The sequence below is a fragment of the Rhineura floridana genome, chromosome 4, assembly GCF_030035675.1.
Source record: "Rhineura floridana isolate rRhiFlo1 chromosome 4, rRhiFlo1.hap2, whole genome shotgun sequence".
Classification (NCBI taxonomy): Eukaryota; Metazoa; Chordata; class Lepidosauria; order Squamata; family Rhineuridae; genus Rhineura; species Rhineura floridana.
Window position 1 is genome coordinate 209,014,885 of NC_084483.1, and position 19,495 is coordinate 209,034,379.

The following is a 19,495-nucleotide window of genomic DNA, read 5'->3' on the forward strand; positions in this document are numbered from 1 at the left end:
CACAATGGATTTCTGCCAGAACTGGCAGGCTATGATACTCCCTCACACTCCATCCTCCAAAATATGTCAGACTAAATGGGGTACACTTATTGCATCTTCATGTATGTTGGCGGCAGGGGAGGGGGAAGAATTCCCCAGGAGACAAACAACTTATGTCCCCTCTCTGTCGAGCCCCATCTCCCTCAAGGCAACCAAGGAAGGGGGTTGGATGAGTTGCAGATCCCTCAGTTAGAGCAAGGGGAAGAATCAAGGGTGTAGACACATTCGAGGATCATGGGGGAGGGGGTGTGGTTGACTCTGTGCCAGTTCCTACACACAGTTCTCCCGCCGAAGAAGGCTTCGCACCACCTCCAGCCGCCTCAGCAGAGCCGTTGGAGGATGTCCTGGTGCACACGCCATCTCAACCCCCCCTGAGCTCCCCTCTTGAAACTTCAAACACATCCCCGCCTCCTGAAGCTGAGCTGGCACCTATAGAGACTGTATTGTCCGATGAGCCAACAGAGATGCGCCCCCTTTTGCCCCGTGCAAGACGTCACGAGAAGCGCCTCATCCAGAGGGAGACTCCTCAAAGGAGTCAGAGATTACGGGTGAAGACCTTCCCTACTTAAGCCAGCGCCCCCTGATTTGGGTGCTGAGTCAACTTTCTTCCCACGCTGCAGAGTATGCTCAGGTAGCTTAGTTAGGGACAGTAGTGAGTTGGCGTAGCAAAGTCTATGAAGCACGCTGCCTTTGATGTCTCAATTACTCTAATAAAACAAGAATTAATTTCATCCTCGTCTCCGTCTCATGAATCACACTCTAGGCAGGACACTCTCCCAGGATTAGATAAATTCATGGAGGATAAGTTGATCAGTGGCTACCAGCCATGATGGCTGCCTCCATGGTCTAGAGGCAGTAATGCTTCCAGATAGCAGTTTCTGGAAACCTCAGGAGGAGAGAGTTGCTCTTGCACTCAGGCCCCACTTGCAGGCTTCCCATAACGGGCATCTGGTTGGCCGCTGTCAGAAGAGGATGCTGGACTAGATGGGCCATTGCCCTGATCCAGCAGGCTCTTCCTACGTTCTCAAAATGACCATTGGCTAAGCTGGCTGGGGGTGATGGGAGTTGTAGTCCAACAACATCTGGGGATTCAAAGTGGAAGAACAGTGATTTAAACTTTTGTCTGAAGTTCTATGGCACCACTCTTACCCTGCTTTTAACATCCCTGGGGCATCTAGCTTTTGCGTTGCAAAAAGCACCATTGCACCTAGAGGGATATGATTGACAATATCTGGTTTCTCCAGGAGCATTTCTCCTGCCGGTGTTGAGCGCTGGACAGCTGGGCTCTCAGCTGGAGGGAGGGGTGAACTTTGAAGTGGCTTTGAAGAGCACTTGGTCTTTGAAGAGCAGCTCTTGTGCTCTATCCGCACTTCAGTCTGGGGGTTACCTACAAGCTCAGATGTTTATAATAAGGCCCTTGTCTCTTAGCTCACAATTGTGGAGAGCCAAGCTGGTTCTCTTGTCAAGACTTCAGACACATGAGACACAGATATATGTCTCTGCTACATGCATTTCTGTGATTGCCTGGTCTTTCCAACCCATTTCCCAATCTTTATTTATATATGTGATATATTTATTTACTGATTTTATATATATATATATACATATATATAGCCTATCAACAATAGGTTGAACTGTATTGACCTGTATTTTCATACTGTAGGTCACTCTGAGACTGTTTTGTCAACGGCAACGAACAAATAAGTAAATTCTTCTTTTCTCTCTTCTAATCTTCCATCACCCAGTTCCAGGTTGCTAAAGAAAGCAACTATATCGTAGGAGCAGAATGATGCAGTTTAAAATGCATGTATGCATCCCTCAGTGAGCACATTCTACTCTGCATGCAAATATAGGATCCCTCTGCACAAAATTTGGCTCTACTGTTAAGTTAAAACAGCTTTGCAAGACCCAAGCTGCTAAACAGAGTTCCTTGCAAGAGCTCAGCTCTTCATCAGAGGAACCAAGTAAGCTTTGCAAAAGTTGATCTGCTAAACATAAGACATTTTTTCAAAAGCTTAGCCCTGCTGTTAGTCAAAATAAGCTTTGCAAGAGCTGATGCTATCCTGAATTCAAGCAGACAGTTAAGAAAGCCCTGCAGTGAAGAACTTGCCAAATTTCATTTCTGGCAATACGTTTCCTCCAGAAATTCATTTGGGGCTGAGGAAATGGAATAAGCAAAGGATTCCTCCATGGGTTTCATACATCCCTAGTTGCAATTATAAGAGCTTGCTAACTATCACAAGAAGTTGCAAGGAGACAATGCATTGTAAGAAGAGTTGCATTGCTATAATGTATAGAAGAGAGTGCACTAATAAGAACAGGTACAAAGAACCTTTTAACTTTCCACCAATCAAGGAATTTGGGCCATTTTTAAATCTACTGCAGTTATGTTCATTTATGCCATTGTTAGAACTATTGGTTTAGCTGTCAACTCCTTCTGCACATGTAAGAAATTATTCTTTTAGTGTGGCAGCACCTACTCTTTGTAACTCGCTGCCTATTGACATCAGGCAGGTGCCTTTGCTATATTCTTTTCTGTGCCTACTTAAAACATTTTTGTTTGGGCGAGCCTATCCAGACACATAGATGTTGATGACTTTTAATCTCTTTTTAGTTTACTGCTGATTTTAATTGTCTTTTAATTACTTGTTTTTAACTTTTTATTGATAATTTTAATATTTCTTGTAAACCACTTAGAGGTACAATCAAGTGGCATAAGTGGTATATAAATGTTAAATAAAATAAAATAATTAATAATTGCCTTTGTGGCTTGACTAGGGATCCTCAGCAAAGATATCCATATCCAAGCAAGGTTGGCAACCCCCTGCCTGAAATGCCCTGCCCCTGCCTTTTAACATGGCTGCTCCAAACATCTTTACAGATTTGACCCTTCACTTCAGAAAGAGGTCTGAGAAATGAGTAAGAGTAAGAAGATTCTCTGCCCTTTCTGTCTACCCTGTGGGCTGCTATAAACTCACTTTGACAGCCAACCCAATTCCAGTAAGTAATACCTGACAGAGAGAAAACACACATGGTTTGATCTACCTTCACAGGCAGCAGCCTGGGAAGAACTACAGTTGCAGCCACATTTGCCAGTATGTGAATTCTCTTTTACCACTATTGGGCAAGAAACAAACCATCATGCATCCAACAGGGGAGTTGAGATGAGCGCATGGAACCACTGTTGTTGCTTCTATGGATGTAAGGGAGTGAGGTCAGAGGTAAATGAAATGCAAATAGAAAAAGAAAAACAAAAGACAGTGATGATTCCCTAAATGCAATACCATACCAATAACAAGAAGATTCCCATGAGTAAGGCACAAAATGCAGCATCCCACAATCAGTCAGGGTCCCTAACCAAAAACCAAAACAGAAGAAAACCTGGCAGCCAGTCAGCCAAGGTCACAGAAATCCCCATGCAGCACAACCTGACCCGGGGGCTGTGGTTAGTGCAGAATGCTGTGGCACGATTGCTGACATGAGTGAGACCCTATGAGCACATAACACCTCTGCTCTGAAATCTGCACTGGTTGCTAATTTGCTATCAGGCCAAATTCAAGGTGTGCTTTCCATGTTACGGGTGCCACATAGCACTTGTTCTGCTCTTGCAAGAAATCAATCCTTTACTGTGGCAGCACCTACACTTTGGAACTCCCTGCCTATTGACATTAGGCAGACGCCTTCATTGTACTCTTTTCGGCACCTGCTAAAAACATTGTTGGTTAGACAAGCCTACCCAGGCATGCAGAAGCTATTGTGTTTCTTATCTGTTTTTAACTCATTGTTGGTTTTATTATTTTGAATGTGTTTAAATACCTGTCTTTAACAGTTTTTGCCAATAATTTTATTGTTCTAATACTTCTGTAAACCGCTTTGAGATTTTTTACAATAAAGCAGTATATAAATGTTGTAAATAAAATACATAAATAGATTTCTGAGTCATTGTGGCCCTTGGTCTCTTTCCTCTTTTAGGAACAAAGGAATCTGCCTTATATCAACTCAGGCCATTTGGTACCATCTAGCTCAAAACTGATGACATGGGCTAGCATTGGCTCTCCAGGATTCCAGGCAATAGTTTTTTCCAGAAATTGAATTATGGACCTTTGCATCCGAAGCACATGCCCTACCACTGAGCTACAGCCCTGTTTTAAATCCCTGTTTAAAAAAGTATCTTTTAAAAGTGTTCTTTTCAATTCACTAATAAATACACATCATACCTAGGGCACATCCACACCATTCGTTTAAACCAGATTCAACACACATTTGAAGCACATGAATTCCACCACAGAATCACAGGAACTGTAGTTTGTTAAGGGTGGTGGGTACTATAACTGTGAGGGGGAAACCACACTTCCCAGGATTCTTTGGGGGAAGTCATGCATTTTAAATGCAAGTTGGATGTGCTTTAAATGTATTGTGTGGATCTACTTAATACATTTTGCCTGCATGTAAATCATTTTAATTGATTTTTTTTTAATGGAAATGTACTATAAAGCTTACTGGGTGACCATGGGCTACTCACCATCTCTCAGCCTAATCTGCCTCTCAGGATGAAAACAACAGAGGGGAACCATGACTACCCCAAGGAAGAAGGGCACACTTCAAATGTAGAGGAAATAATAATGTACAACCATAGTGTGAAATCAGATACATATCGGGACATAGTATGAAGAAATATTTATGTAAGCATGACTGTCAAAGATGTGTATTATTAACACAACCAGTAAAGATATTTATAGTGCAACCCTATGTTTGTTTACTCAGAAGCAAGTCCCAATGTATTCAATGGGGCTTACTCAAACATGGAAGCATGCACAGAACCTCAAGTGATAAGGAACTTCACTCACCCAACCATGCCACTTTAAGTTGTTTTGCAACCACTGTTTATGGTTATTGGATTTTAAAGGGATTTATTTCTTATTGTGAGCTGCCTTGGCTTCCAATCAGCAAGCCTACTTCACAGAGTGGTTGGAAAGAATCCATACACACATACACACTGGAGATGTGAAAATACATACACCCCATATAATAGTTTATTGTAAAAACCAGTTGGTCATCGCAGAACATTTTTTTAAAAAATAAAATAAAATCAGTATTAGTTTCCTACATAATAAAAGCAGTGATACCTAAGTAAGCCCTGCCTAATTGCTTTAAAAACTAGGATTGGAGGGGGAGAGAAAGATTTACAACACAAACACAATGCTTTGCTATGTTCACTCAAATGTCCCATTAATTTACAGCACAATCCTAACTATCTCTACTCAAAAGTAAGTCCTATTGAATTCAGTGGGGTTTACTCTGGGTATGTGGGATTAGCATTGCAGCTTTACTCCCAGAAAAGTGCGTATTGGATTAAAGTATCATATGTGGAAGGTTTTCAAAACACTGCCCTCTTCAACAGCCCAGGAAAATGTAAACCTGTTTGACTCCTGCATGCAAGTGAGAAAAAGACTCAAAACTATATACCTACTCAGTTTATGAGATTTTCAGATAAGCAGGAAAAAAACAACCATTTTCTGGCCTTGCAATGGGGTCTAGCTACTGCCTGGAGGTCAACAAATCCCTTGTCTATCACAACCCTGACTTCACTTATTGGTTACAAACCTGAAAGGGCAGGGTTAGAGCAGCCAGCTATGAGCTCATTTAACAGAAGTTGCAGGGGGGCTGACGTTTTGGTGTATATCTCTTGAACCAGACCACCTAGAAACTTAATGATAAGGAAAATGTCCCAGGTCCAAACTTTTCACTCCCTCACAGTTTTCATTGCCTCTCAAATTTTGAATTAACATTAGGATCAGGGAGTACTGTTTTGTTCTGCTTCGGGCCCCTTAGTGCAAACACTGCAACAGCCTATTCAACACAGCAGGTATTCACAGCAGATCCAGTGAAGGATGGACTTTAATAACTTTGTATGCCTTTATTGTACTCTGGAGCTTTGAACATAATTACACTACTGTTCAGAGAGCCTCTGTATACATAGTGCCACACTAAACCCTTATTCTGGTGCTGCTTGAAGTAAATTCCAAATTAAATTATGAAAAAAGGAGGCTGAGGTAGGTTCCTCAATTGTTCCCAGGATACATTTTTACCGGGCAACGCTCATGACTGACCACTTCGGAGTTGCCGATAGGGCTGCAGCAAAGTGAGCAATGGGATTCTGTTGGAAACGTGTGGCTCTGTCAGAGTGGGCTGCTGCTCCACAAGCAGAGGCAGCCTTACAGAAATCACCTCGCTTTCACCAAATCTCCCACTATGAAGTGGTGCCTGCCACAGCAGACCTAAGCTCAGCAGAAGAGCAGATGTTTGGTGTGCCGAAAGTCCAAACCCCTGTCTCACATTCCACACAGCCCCTGCCAGTCAGTGTAGACTAGAGGATGGGACAGCCTTTTTCACCCGGAGGGCCATATTCCCTTCTGGGGGCCACAGGCCACTGCTGAGTGGTTCCAGAGGCCAAAGTGGGCACGGCCAGGAATGAGAATTCTAGCTTTGTACAGCTGACTATTATTTATTATTTATTACTAGTATTTATTAGTCGCTTTTTTCAACAATAGAACTCAAAGCAACTTACAAAAAGGAAACAAGAACACAATTGAAATAGCTTGCAACAAAAGCAAATTACAAACCATTTCAAGCAAAATAATACAACCATAATAGAAAAAATAACAAATAGCAAATATTACAACACAAAAACTATTTCGACACTATAAGTATAACACAACATATTATAGGAGGCCACATTACACGTCTAATCAATATTGCAAGAGTAAAAGAAAATTAAAGCAGTTTCAACTTAGCTACTAGAGCACTCCAGCCATGAAGTTATACACACTCTCATTCTTTCTAACAGAAAGTCCCTTTAGTCTCCGCCAGTCTAGTTTCTACACCCACTCACACGACCCTTGCAATCCTCCATCCAGGCCAGGAAGGGGCATCCTCACAGTGCAAGGGTGCATGCTAGCCAGACCAAAACCCTCCAGGGGGCGAAGCACAGCTGGTGAGGGAGGTGGCCTGAGGGGTGGCTGGGGAGAGTCCCAATGGCCAGATAGAGAGGCATGGAAGGTGACAATTGGCCCCCAGGCCTGAGCCCCCCCCCCCAGTGTAGACAAGGGATTGGGAACTGGATCCAAATGGTGAGCCAGATTCCTAAATACCTCCCCCCAACCCCAGCTTTGACAGGTGAGCAAGGCCACAGTGACTGATTCCAGTCAAAGGGGGTTGCTGTAACCACCAGCCAGCTGATGGACAGCTACAGCAAGGGCCTTAGAAGGCGTCCTTTCAGTGCCAGTCAACAAAGGAGGTTGCTGTAAATTTATTTATTTTATTTTATTTGTTTCATTTTTAAACCACCCATAGCGAGTGGCTCTCTGGGCGGTGTACAAAAAGATTAAAATACAGAATATCACAATAAAATCAACCTACCAACAGTAAACATAAGCAGCAAACAAAAAATAAAAGATTTAAAGTTATAACATTAAACGCTTAAAATGCCTGGGAGCATAGCCAGGTCTTAACCTGGCGCCGAAAAGATAGAAGCGTTGGTGCCAGGCGTACTTCCTCTGGGAGGCTGTTCCACAGTTCGGGGGCCACTACAGAAAAGGCCCTAGATCGAGTAACTGTCCTCTGGGCTTCCCGATGGGTTGGTACCTGGAGGAGGGCCTTAGATGCTGAGTGAAGTGACCGGGTCGGTTCATAGCGGGAGAGGCGTTCCACAAGATACTGCGGTCCCACGCCGTGTAAGGCTTTATAGGTCAAAACCAGCACCTTGAATCTGGCTCGGAAACAAATGGGTAGCCAGTGCAAACGGGCCAGAATAGGTGTTATATGCGCTGACCGGCTGATCCTCGTCAGCAGTCTGGCTGCTGCGTTTTGCACTAGCTGAAGCTTCCGAACTGTCTTCAAGGGCAGCCCTACGTAGAGCGCATTACAGTAATCCAACCTAGAAGTTACCAGAGCATGAACAACTGAGGCGAGGTCATCCCTGTCCAGATAGGGGCATAGCTGGGCAACCAACCGAAGGTGGTAGAACGCATTCCTTGCCACCGAGGCCACTTGCGCCTCAAGAGACAAGGAAGGATCGAAAAGAACCCCAAGACTACGTCATTAATTTGGGATTTTAAGAGCATAAGAAGAGCCTGCTGGATCAGACCAAGGGGGCCCATCTAGCCCAGCATCCTGTTCTCACAGTGGCCAACCAGAGGCCTTAATGGGAAACCCACAAGAAGGGTCCCCTCCTGCCGATTCCAGTAACTGGCATTAGGAAGCATACCGCCTGCAGCCACAGTAGTTTGAAAGAGACGGTTTAGAAGTCCACTCTGGGACGAATATTATGAAGGGTGGCAAGGGCATCCTTTAGATAAATAAATGTAACCATTTCAAAACCATCTTGCTCACAAACCTTCCTTGCAATCACCTTTTAATTCCAAGGAGCTGTTCAAGATGCTGATCTTTGAAAACCCTGAGCAGATTCCACTGCCCCACTGACATGGAGCCAGCGGCAGCCATTGTTATTTGGCTATTCAGAATGATCAGAGGCGAAAACCAGAGCTGCAAGCAGTAGCAGCGAAGGCAGGGCGGCACTTGCACTGGCAAATAAGCCACCACACCAAGGTAGGCCGAAAACAGATTGTATCAGAGCTGTGGTTTAGTTGCACAACTTTTCACAGAGGGACAATTTCAGCTCTGTGTGTGAAACTTGAGAGAGGCAGAGCACTTCTTATCTTACCAGAAATAAATGGAAGGCTCCAGTGCAGGGAAGGGGAGATGCCTTTTGCCTCCCCTTGCCTGGGCCACGCAAGGGAGGGTCAAGTGCGGCTGCAGAGGGTTGTGTTGGACCCCCACAATGTATCCCAAAGGTCCTGAGAGACATCAAAGAGAAGGTGATTTGACCAGCCCTGCCCTGACTGCCTCAGAGGGGTTGGCAAATCTCTCCATTTCAGGTTCACTCAGTTTCTCATTTTCCAGCCTTAATCTCAGTTCTCCATATTTCCACAAGTTTGTGATTTAGGAGGGGGGAGAAGCCTCATAAAAATTCAGCAGCATTTCAGTGCAAATTTCTCCTAATACACACATTTTCAATGGAATTTTACCTTTTATATATATATATATACACACACACACACACACACACACACATTTGCAAAACAATTTGCATCATTTTCACAAACATATGTATTTTATGCATACTTTACCCTCATACCTGCATTTTTTGTACACAATGCTTGGCTTGGCTTTTGTACACAGTGCTTTGGAGACAGCACTGCAAAATTCAGAAGAGTGTGGATTTCAAAGGACATTGAGTTTCAGTTCCCGTATTGTTTTGGAAAGTGCAAATTAGGTAGGTTCATGTTTAAATACAAACTTAAGTTGGATTTCTCCATCATCCCTGGTGGATCACAACCCTTCCATCCTTGAATGGGGAAGGCGCTAGAGCACCACATCCCAGCCTCTCCATTCCACTCTCCACCAAAGCACGACAAAACAGAACTGGGTAATTCCTCCCATCTCTCTGTGAAGCCAATCGGGGGCAGGAGGGGGTTGTAGGGCCTCCATTACTTCAAACACACATACTTTTTAAAAGGACTGGCAGGAAGCCCAAACAGTGAAATTCCACTAGAATTCCTGCCAGGCCCGTCTTTAAAGTGAGGTGCAAACAGGTCAATTTTGCTTATTGCACATTATGTACATTTAACATCTCTCTTGCTCCCCAAGAGAAACCATCTGCCTCTGAATTGTGCCTCAGAATGGATGGATGTGGCTTGTGTTTGATTTCTCTTTAACAAAACACTCTCTGCGGGAGTTAGGAGGATTATGAGGCCAGAAAGAGCAACCTGAAATCTGGAATTGGGCAGTCATTCAGAAATTGTGCTCCAGCAGTCTCCTGAACGCGGGAGAGATGAAACCTCAACGAGTGAGTGGGTCAATGGTTATAACTCCAGGGTAGTGGGTTTTTTTAAAAAAAATAAAACCATCAGCTACAGTGATTTTGAAAGCTTTTTTCCTCCTTTGTGGAACCTTTTCCGCATCTATGTGTCATACAGAACACCTGAGCATCTCCTGAGAACCTATCAGAAGAGAAGATTCCTGCTGGGCCAGACCCTTAACGGCCATCTAGTCTAGCACCCTCTTTCTCCACAATGGCCAGTCAGGTGCTCCGAAAAAGCCTGCAAACAGGCCATTTAGGCACTAGCCCAGTCCTGCTCTTGCTTCCCAGAACAGTTCTATCATATTCCTCCCCATTCTAAACACACACACAAATATCTGCCATCTCCATCATAAATTGCACTGATTGATTATTTTGTTTTATTTTAACGTACCTATTTATATGGTTTGTTACAACATGATTCTCTAAGCCTTGGACAGCTTAATATAACACAATTTATTTATCTTTTATTAGATTTATATCCCACCCTTTCTCCCAGTAGGAGCCCAACATGAGGGTGTTCTAATGCATATACAACTAATGCAATAAACTGAAGATGTATCGTACACCCTGATGGATCGTGCTGTTCCATGTTGTTACAGATTTACCACAAATGTTATATGAATCATAACAGAAATTTCAAACCTGAATGTATCCAAGTATCGTAAATCTGTAGCCTAAGGTTGACATCTACCTCCTTCCACTAAAGTGAGAAATAAAGGGTATCCATCTATTTATGAAATAGTTTTGGCTTTGCTTACCTTCTTTAAGAACATAAGAACATAAGAAGAGCCTGCTGGATCAGGCCACTGGCCCATCTAGTCCAGCATCCTGTTCTCACAGTAGCCAACCAGGTGCCTGGGGGAAGCCCGCAAGCAGGACCCGAGTGCAAGAACACTCTCCCCTCCTGAGGCTTCCGGCAACTGGTTTTCAGAAGCATGCTGCCTCTGACTAGGGTGGCAGAGCACAGCGATCATGACTAGTAGCCATTGATAGCCCTGTCCTCCATGAATTTGTCTAATCTTCTTTTAAAGCCATCCAAGCTGGTGGCCATTACTGCATCTTGTGGGAGCAAATTCCATAGTTTAACTATGCGCTGAGTAAAGAAGTACTTCCTTTTGTCTGTCCAGAATCTTCCAACATTCAGCTTCTTTGAATGTCCATGAGTTCTAGTATTATGAGAGAGGGAGAAGAACTTTTCTCTATCCACTTTCTCAATGCCATGCATAATTTTATACATTTCTATCATGTCTCCTCTGACCCGCCTTTTCTCTAAACTAAAAAGCCCCAAATGCTGCAAACTTTCCTCGTAAGGGAGTCGCTCCATCCCCTTGATCATTCTGGTTGCCCTCTTCTGAACCTTTTCCAACTCTAGAATATCCTTTTTGAGATGAGGCGACCAGAACTGTACACAGTATTCCAAATGCGGCCGCACCATAGATGTATACAACGGCATTATGATATCGGCTGTTTTATTTTCAATACCTTTCCTAATTATTGCTAGCATGGAATTTGCCTTTTTCACAGCTGCCGCACACTGGGTCGACATTTTCATTGTGCTGTCCACTACAACCCCGAGGTCTCTCTCCTGGTCGGTCACCGCCAGTTCAGACCCCATGAGCGTATATGTGAAATTCAGATTTTTTGCTCCAATATGCATAATTTTACACTTGTTTATATTGAATTGCGTTTGCCATTTTTCTGCCCATTCACTCAGTTTGGAGAGGTCTTTTTGGAGCTCTTTGCAATCCCTTTTTGTTTTAACAACCCTGAACAATTTAGTGTTGTCAGCAAACTTGGCCACTTCACTGCTCACTCCTAATTCTAGGTCATTAATGAACAAGTTGAAAAGTACAGGTCCCAATACCGATCCTTGAGGGACTCCACTTTCTACAGCCCTCCATTGGGAGAACTGTCCGTTGATTCCTACTCTCTGCTTTCTGCTTCTTAACCAATTCCTTATCCACAAGAGGACCTCTCCTCTTATTCCATGACTGCTAAGCTTCCTCAGAAGCCTTTGGTGAGGTACCTTGTCAAACGCTTTTTGAAAGTCTAAGTACACTATGTCCACTGGATCACCTCTATCTATATCCTTGTTGACACTCTCAAAAAATTCTAATAGGTTACTGAGACAGGACTTTCCCTTGCAGAAGCCATGCTGACTCTGCTTCAGCAAGGCTTGTTCTTCTATGTGCTTAGTTAATCTAGCTTTAATAATACTTTCTACCAGTTTTCCAGGGACAGAAGTTAAGCTAACTGGCCTGTAATTTCCGGGATCCCCTCTGGATCCCTTTTTGAAGATTGGCGTTACATTTGCCACTTTCCAGTCCTCAGGCACGGAGGAGGACCCGAGGGACAAGTTACATATTTTAGTTAGCAGATCAGCAATTTCACATTTGAGTTCTTTGAGAACTCTCGGGTGGATGCCATCCGGGCCCGGTGATTTGTCAGTTTTTATATTGTCCATTAAGCTTAGAACTTCCTCTCTCGTTACCACTATTTGTCTCAGTTCCTCAGAATCCCTTCCTGCAAATGTTAGTTGAGGTTCAGGGATCTGCCCTATATCTTCCACTGTGAAGACAGATGCAAAGAATTCATTTAGCTTCTCTGCAATCTCCTTATCGTTCTTTAGTACACCTTGGACTCCCTTATCATCCAAGGGTCCAATCGCCTCCCTAGATGGTCTCCTGCTTTGAATGTATTTATAGAATGTTTTGTTGTTGGTTTTTATGTTCTTAGCAATGTGCTCCTCAAATTCTTTTTTAGCATCCCTTATTGTCTTCTTGCATTTCTTTTGCCAGAGTTTGTGTTCTTTTTTATTTTCTTCATTCGGACAAGACTTCCATTTTCTGGAGGAAGACTTTTTGCCTCTAAGAGCTTCCTTGACTTTGCTCGTTAACCATGCTGGCATCTTCTTGGCCCTGCGGGTACCTTTTCTGATCTGCGGTATGCACTCCAGTTGAGCTTCTAATAGAGAGTTTTTAAACAACTTCCAAGCATTTTCGAGTGATGTGACCCTCTGGACTTTGTTTTTCAGCTTTCTTTTTACCAATCCCCTCATTTTTGTGAAGTTTCCTCTTTTGAAGTCAAATGTGACCGTGTTGGATTTTCTTGGCAATTGGCCAGTTACATGTATGTTTAATTTAATAGCACTGTGGTCATTGCTCCCAATCGGTTCAACAACACTTACATCTCGCACCAGGTCCCGGTCCCCACTGAGGATTAAGTCCAGGGTTGCCGTCCCTCTGGTCGGTTCCATGACCAACTGATCTAGGGAATAGTCATTTAGAATATCTAGAAACTTTGCTTCTTTGTCATGACTGGAACACATATGCAGCCAGTCTATGTCCGGGTAGTTGAAGTCACCCATTACTACCACATTTCCTAATTTGGATGCTTCCTCAATTTCATATCTCATCTCAAGGTCTCCCTGAGCATTTACTTCTCAGGTAATGAGTTAACTTAGTCTTTGTAGCAAATTCCCACATTTTATTATGCCATTTTTCAATAGATGGGATAGATGGGTGTGTGTTTGGAAGGACTCTGTGTGCTGCTGCATCTGTTGCCATTTACCCACAACTCTGCCTCCTTCTTTTTTCTTCTGCTCCAGTTATATGAAGGGGAAGGGCTGCCTGAGGCAGCGCCTGGGCGCACGCGAAGTGCGATGCTAAGCTTAGCGTTGCACTTGGAGTCGTCTTGGGGTTGTCTTGGAGAAAGAAGACAACCGAAGAAATGTTCATAACGCTACTGGTTATAGAAGATGGTGGTCAGGTGGGGAGAAGCACAATGGGAAATTAGAGGACATTTTTAGATATATTTTATAATTGTTATATTCTTGTTTGTTCTGTTTTGTATTTGATTTATTCTGTTTTCATGTTATGTATATTGTTTAGAGATTTATTATTCAGTTATGTTTATTTAAAATGTGAATTATTGCTTTTCTTTTTTTTACTAGCAATTGTACCACATGTGAATGTATATTGATTTTTATGTTGTAAACCGCCCAGAGAGCTTTGGCTATGGGGCGGTATACAAGTGTAATAAATAATAATAATAACAATAACAACAACAACAACAACAATAATAACAATAACAATAACAATAATAACAATAACAATAACAATAATAACAATAACAATAACAACAATAATAACAATAACAACAATAATAACAATAACAATAACAACAATAACAACAATAACAATAACAATAATAATAATAATAGGTTTCCACTTTTTCCCCCACTGATACTAACATGCAAAAAAAATTATTTCTTTGTGTTTCAGACTGTACAGATTCCTTCACATACATAATTCAGTAAGAAAACTACTGACTGTAGCAGAATACAAAAAATCATTTAATGGCTTGCTTAGTTAGTTAGTCAGTAGTCTTCCCCACTCACATTTCCACCACAAATGAAAGAAATCTCCAGATTCATTTTTGCACTCCCAGCATGTTGCCAGGTACATTTTGTCATTTTTTAAATTCATTACATTTCTACCCTCCTTTTGCTCCAAGGAGCTCAAGGTGGCGTATATGGTTTTCCTCCCTCTCCATTTTATCCTTACAAGAACTCTGTGAGTAGATTAGGCTAAGAGACAGTGCCTGGCCCAAAGTCACCCAGTGAGCTTCATGGCTGAGGGGGGATTTGAACCCTAGTTGCTTCCCAGGTCCTAGTCCAACACTCTCACCACAATGCCACACGGGCTCTTGAGTACTGCATTTGAGTACTTGCACAAGTATTACATATTTAAACAATAAAATAAATGTTAAGAATGCATGTGCTTGTTCCACTATCTTAGACAAAGAAAAAATAAAAATATATTTTCTTATGTACACTTAGGCTGCATGCATACCATACATTTGACGCACATTTGACGCACATTTTCACCCACCAAAGAATCCTGGGAACTGTAGTTTACCCCTCACAGAAATACAATTCTCAACCATCTAAGTAAACTACAGTTGCCAGGATTCTTGGGGGGGGGGAAGTGCATTTTTCATGAGCTTTAAATGTATGGTGTATATACAGCCAAACGGGGAGACCAACAACTTCAGTATTAATATGAAAGTGTCTAAAGATTCCCAGGGCTGTAATCAGAAGCTAGGTGGACACTGGCAATTGGAAACCCACTTTCTTGTGCCTTCTTAGTCTTCCATGTCTAAAATGGCTCAGGCAAAATAAGAGGTACTAGCAATACTGAGCTATGAAGTTACCCAGCGAAGGTAACTTAATAAGCTTGGGCCAAAAGACAGGGGGGAAAGGATAGAATGACAGGATCAACCGCTTCAAAGACAGCGGCAGAAGACTGACATGGCAGAGGAGATAAACCTCCCCCCTGGGATAAAAACCAAAGAAATGATGAAATTTTAAAAGGGGTAGGCCTAGAAGTAGGCATTGTGAGAGCAGGGGCACAGGATATAAATTCAGAAGAGCAAAATTCCCACAGGCCTAACCACAAGTGCCAAAGACACTTGAAGAGAGACACTGCTTACAAGTGCCTGTACGCTAATGCTAGGAGCCTCCGAACCAAGATGGGAGAACTGGAGTGCTTGGTCTTAGAGAAGAGCATTGATATAGTGAGCATAACGGAGACCTGGTGGAATGGAGAAAACCGGTGGGATACGGTTATCCCTGGATATAAACTATATCGGAAGGACAGGGAAGGAAGTATTGGTGGCGGAGTCGCTCTATACGTGAAAGAAGGCATTGAATCCAGCAAGCTCAAAACCCCAAAAGAGGCAGACTCCTCCACAGAATCGTTGTGGGTGGTGATACCGTGCCCCAGGAGGGACTTAATACTGGGAACGATCTATCGTCCCCCTGATCAAAATGCTCAGGGAGACCTTGAGATGAGATATGAAATTGAGGAAGCATCCAAACTAGGAAATGTGGTAGTAATGGGTGACTTCAACTACCCGGACATAGACTGGCTGCATATGTGTTCCAGTCATGACAAAGAAGCAAAGTTTCTAGATATTCTAAATGACTATTCCCTAGATCAGTTGGTCATGGAACCGACCAGAGGGACGGCAACCCTGGACTTAATCCTCAGTGGGGACCGGGACCTGGTGCGAGATGTAAGTGTTGTTGAACCGATTGGGAGCAGTGACCACAGTGCTATTAAATTAAACATACATGTAACTGGCCAATTGCCAAGAAAATCCAACACGGTCACATTTGACTTGAAAAGAGGAAACTTCACAAAAATGAGGGGATTAGTAAAAAGAAAGCTGAAAAACAAAGTCCAGAGGGTCACATCACTCGAAAATGCTTGGAAGTTGTTTAAAAACACTATATTAGAAGCTCAACTGGAGTGCATACCGCAGATCAGAAAAGGTACCGCCGGGGCCAAGAAGATGCCAGCATGGTTAACGAGCAAAGTCAAGGAAGCTCTTAGAGGCAAAAAGTCTTCCTTCAGAAAATGGAAGTCTTGTCCGAATGAAGAAAATAAAAAAGAACATAAACTCTGGCAAAAGAAATGCAAGAAGACAATAAGGGATGCTAAAAAAGAATTTGAGGAGCACATTGCTAAGAACATAAAAACCAACAACAAAACATTCTATAAATACATTCAAAGCAGGAGACCATCTAGGGAGACAACTGGACCCTTGGATGATAAGGGAGTCCAAGGTGTACTAAAGAACGATAAGGAGATTGCAGAGAAGCTAAATGAATTCTTTGCATCTGTCTTCACAGTGGAAGATATAGGGCAGATCCCTGAACCTGAACTAACATTTGCAGGAAGGGATTCTGAGGAACTGAGACAAATAGTGGTAACGCGAGAGGAAGTTCTAAGCTTAATGGACAATATAAAAACTGACAAATCACCGGGCCCGGATGGCATCCACCCGAGAGTTCTCAAAGAACTCAAAGGTGAAATTGCTGATCTGCTAACTAAAATATGTAACTTGTCCCTCGGGTCCTCCTCCGTGCCTGAGGACTGGAAAGTGGCAAATGTAACGCCAATCTTCAAAAAGGGATCCAGAGGGGATCCCGGAAATTACAGGCCAGTTAGCTTAACTTCTGTCCCTGGAAAACTGGTAGAAAGTATAATTAAAGCTAGATTAACTAAGCACATAGAAGAACAAGCCTTGCTGAAGCAGAGCCAGCATGGCTTCTGCAAGGGAAAGTCCTGTCTCAGTAACCTGTTAGAATTCTTTGAGAGTGGCAACAAGCATATAGATAGAGGTGATCCAGTGGACATAGTGTACTTAGACTTTCAAAAAGCGTTTGACAAGGTACCTCACCAAAGACTTCTGAGGAAGCTTAGCAGTCATGGAATAAGAGGAGAGGTCCTCTTGTGGATAAGGAATTGGTTAAGAAGCAGAAAGCAGAGAGTAGGAATAAACGGACAGTTCTCCCAATGGAGGGCTGTAGAAAGTGGAGTCCCTCAAAGATCGGTATTGGGACCTGTACTTTTCAACTTGTTCATTAATGACCTAGAATTAGGAGTGAGCAGTGAAGTGGCCAAGTTTGCTGACGACACTAAATTGTTCAGGGTTGTTAAAACAAAAAGGGATTGCAAAGAGCTCCAAAAAGACCTCTCCAAACTGAGTGAATGGGCAGAAAAATGGCAAATGCAATTCAATATAAACAAGTGTAAAATTATGCATATTGGAGCAAAAAATCTGAATTTCACATATACGCTCATGGGGTCTGAACTGGCGGTGACCGACCAGGAGAGAGACCTCGGGGTTGTAGTGGACAGCACAATGAAAATGTCGACCCAGTGTGCGGCAGCTGTGAAAAAGGCAAATTCCATGCTAGCAATAATTAGGAAAGGTATTGAAAATAAAACAGCCGATATCATAATGCCGTTGTATACATCTATGGTGCGGCCGCATTTGGAATACTGTGTACAGTTCTGGTCGCCTCATCTCAAAAAGGATATTCTAGAGTTGGAAAAGGTTCAGAAGAGGGCAACCAGAATGATCAAGGGGATGGAGCGACTCCCTTACGAGGAAAGGTTGCAGCATTTGGGGCTTTTTAGTTTAGAGAAAAGGCGGGTCAGAGGAGACATGATAGAAGTGTATAAAATTATGCATGGCATTGAGAAAGTGGATAGAGAAAAGTTCTTCTCCCTCTCTCATAATACTAGAACTCGTGGACATTCAAAGAAGCTGAATGTTGGAAGATTCAGGACAGACAAAAGGAAGTACTTCTTTACTCAGCGCATAGTTAAACTATGGAATTTGCTCCCACAAAATGCAGTAATGGCCACCAGCTTGGACAGCTTTAAAAGAAGATTGGACAAATTCATGGAGGACAGGGCTATCAATGGCTACTAGCCATGATGGCTGTGCTGTGCCACCCTAGTCAGAGGCAGCATGCTTCTGAAAACCAGTTGCCGGAAGCCTCAGGAGGGGAGAGTGTTCTTGCACTCGGGTCCTGCTTGCGGGCTTCCCCCGGGCACCTGGTTGGCCACTGTGAGAACAGGATGCTGGACTAGATGGGCCACTGGCCTGATCCAGCAGGCTCTTCTTCTGTTCTTATGAGATTGCTGCATGCCACAGGAGATCAGAACAGGCAGAGGGCTGCTCCACACATGGGTGTCTGTCACTTGATGACACCAACAAGTGTTGACTTACACAAAATTCCATACTCCCTGAAGACTTCTTAAACCCAGAGCACATATTCAGATGGCCAAGCATCGTATGTCAAGTTAACAAGGAATCAAGCAATACACTCATATGTGGATCTACCCTTAAGAAATGGCTTCAGACCTTGGGCTCTAGTGATACATGCAGCCTGCAACGCGGGAGTCACTTCCCAAGGGGAACAGTCCTAGGCTACATGGCCATACGGTTGTGAATAACACAAACACAGGTGAGGCCAATCGAGCGGGCCTTCATGGAAGGGCAGGTGATGCCACACAAGTGGAAAAAGACAAACTCAATTGTCCTTGCTTGGGCGGCATGTTAATAACTCTCACATACCCCTGCAGTGCGGGCCAGTGCCATGCAGAAACAGTTACCATGTTGCTGATGGCGCATGTCAAAGGGAGCCTAACCAAAGAGTTCTGAGAACCTCCTTCTCCCAGATATTATGGGCCAACAGTGAGCTAGGCGTTGCATGGTCCACAGCCAGACCATTTATTTCATTATTTATTTATTAGATTTATATCCCGCCCTTCCTCCCAGTAGGAGCCCAGAGTGGCACCAGGCATTTACAGTCATTTAAGGAACAGTAACAAATCCAACCTTTTCCAGACCTTCTTTTTTTAAAAAAAACAAATTCCTTGACAGATGCACAATTGCTACTCATTTGCCATGGGGGGGCATCTTTCTTCCAGCCAACTCATCTTGATTTGAAGAGATGGTGCTCTCAGTCCAGGCACAAACTGCTATATTTTGTGGCTTGTAAAAATACTATTTTTATCTCCTTCATGAATGAATGCATTGCACATAGTTGTGTGTGGAAGGTGATTGCCTTCCTACCATGCACAGATCTCAGGGAGATTGTGTGATGCTTTGTGCGTTCCATTATGCAATCTTTGGAAAATTTCTAAATTTGCTGAGCTCTCTTCATAGAAG

General features: G+C 43.1%; 1 protein-coding gene across 4 annotated transcripts in view; it reads right to left on the bottom strand.

Annotated features, from left to right (window-relative positions):
• OTOF (otoferlin) overlaps positions 1 to 19,495 on the bottom strand; it is a 219,258-nt gene that overhangs the window by 136,731 nt on the left and 63,032 nt on the right. The window lies entirely within an intron of this gene.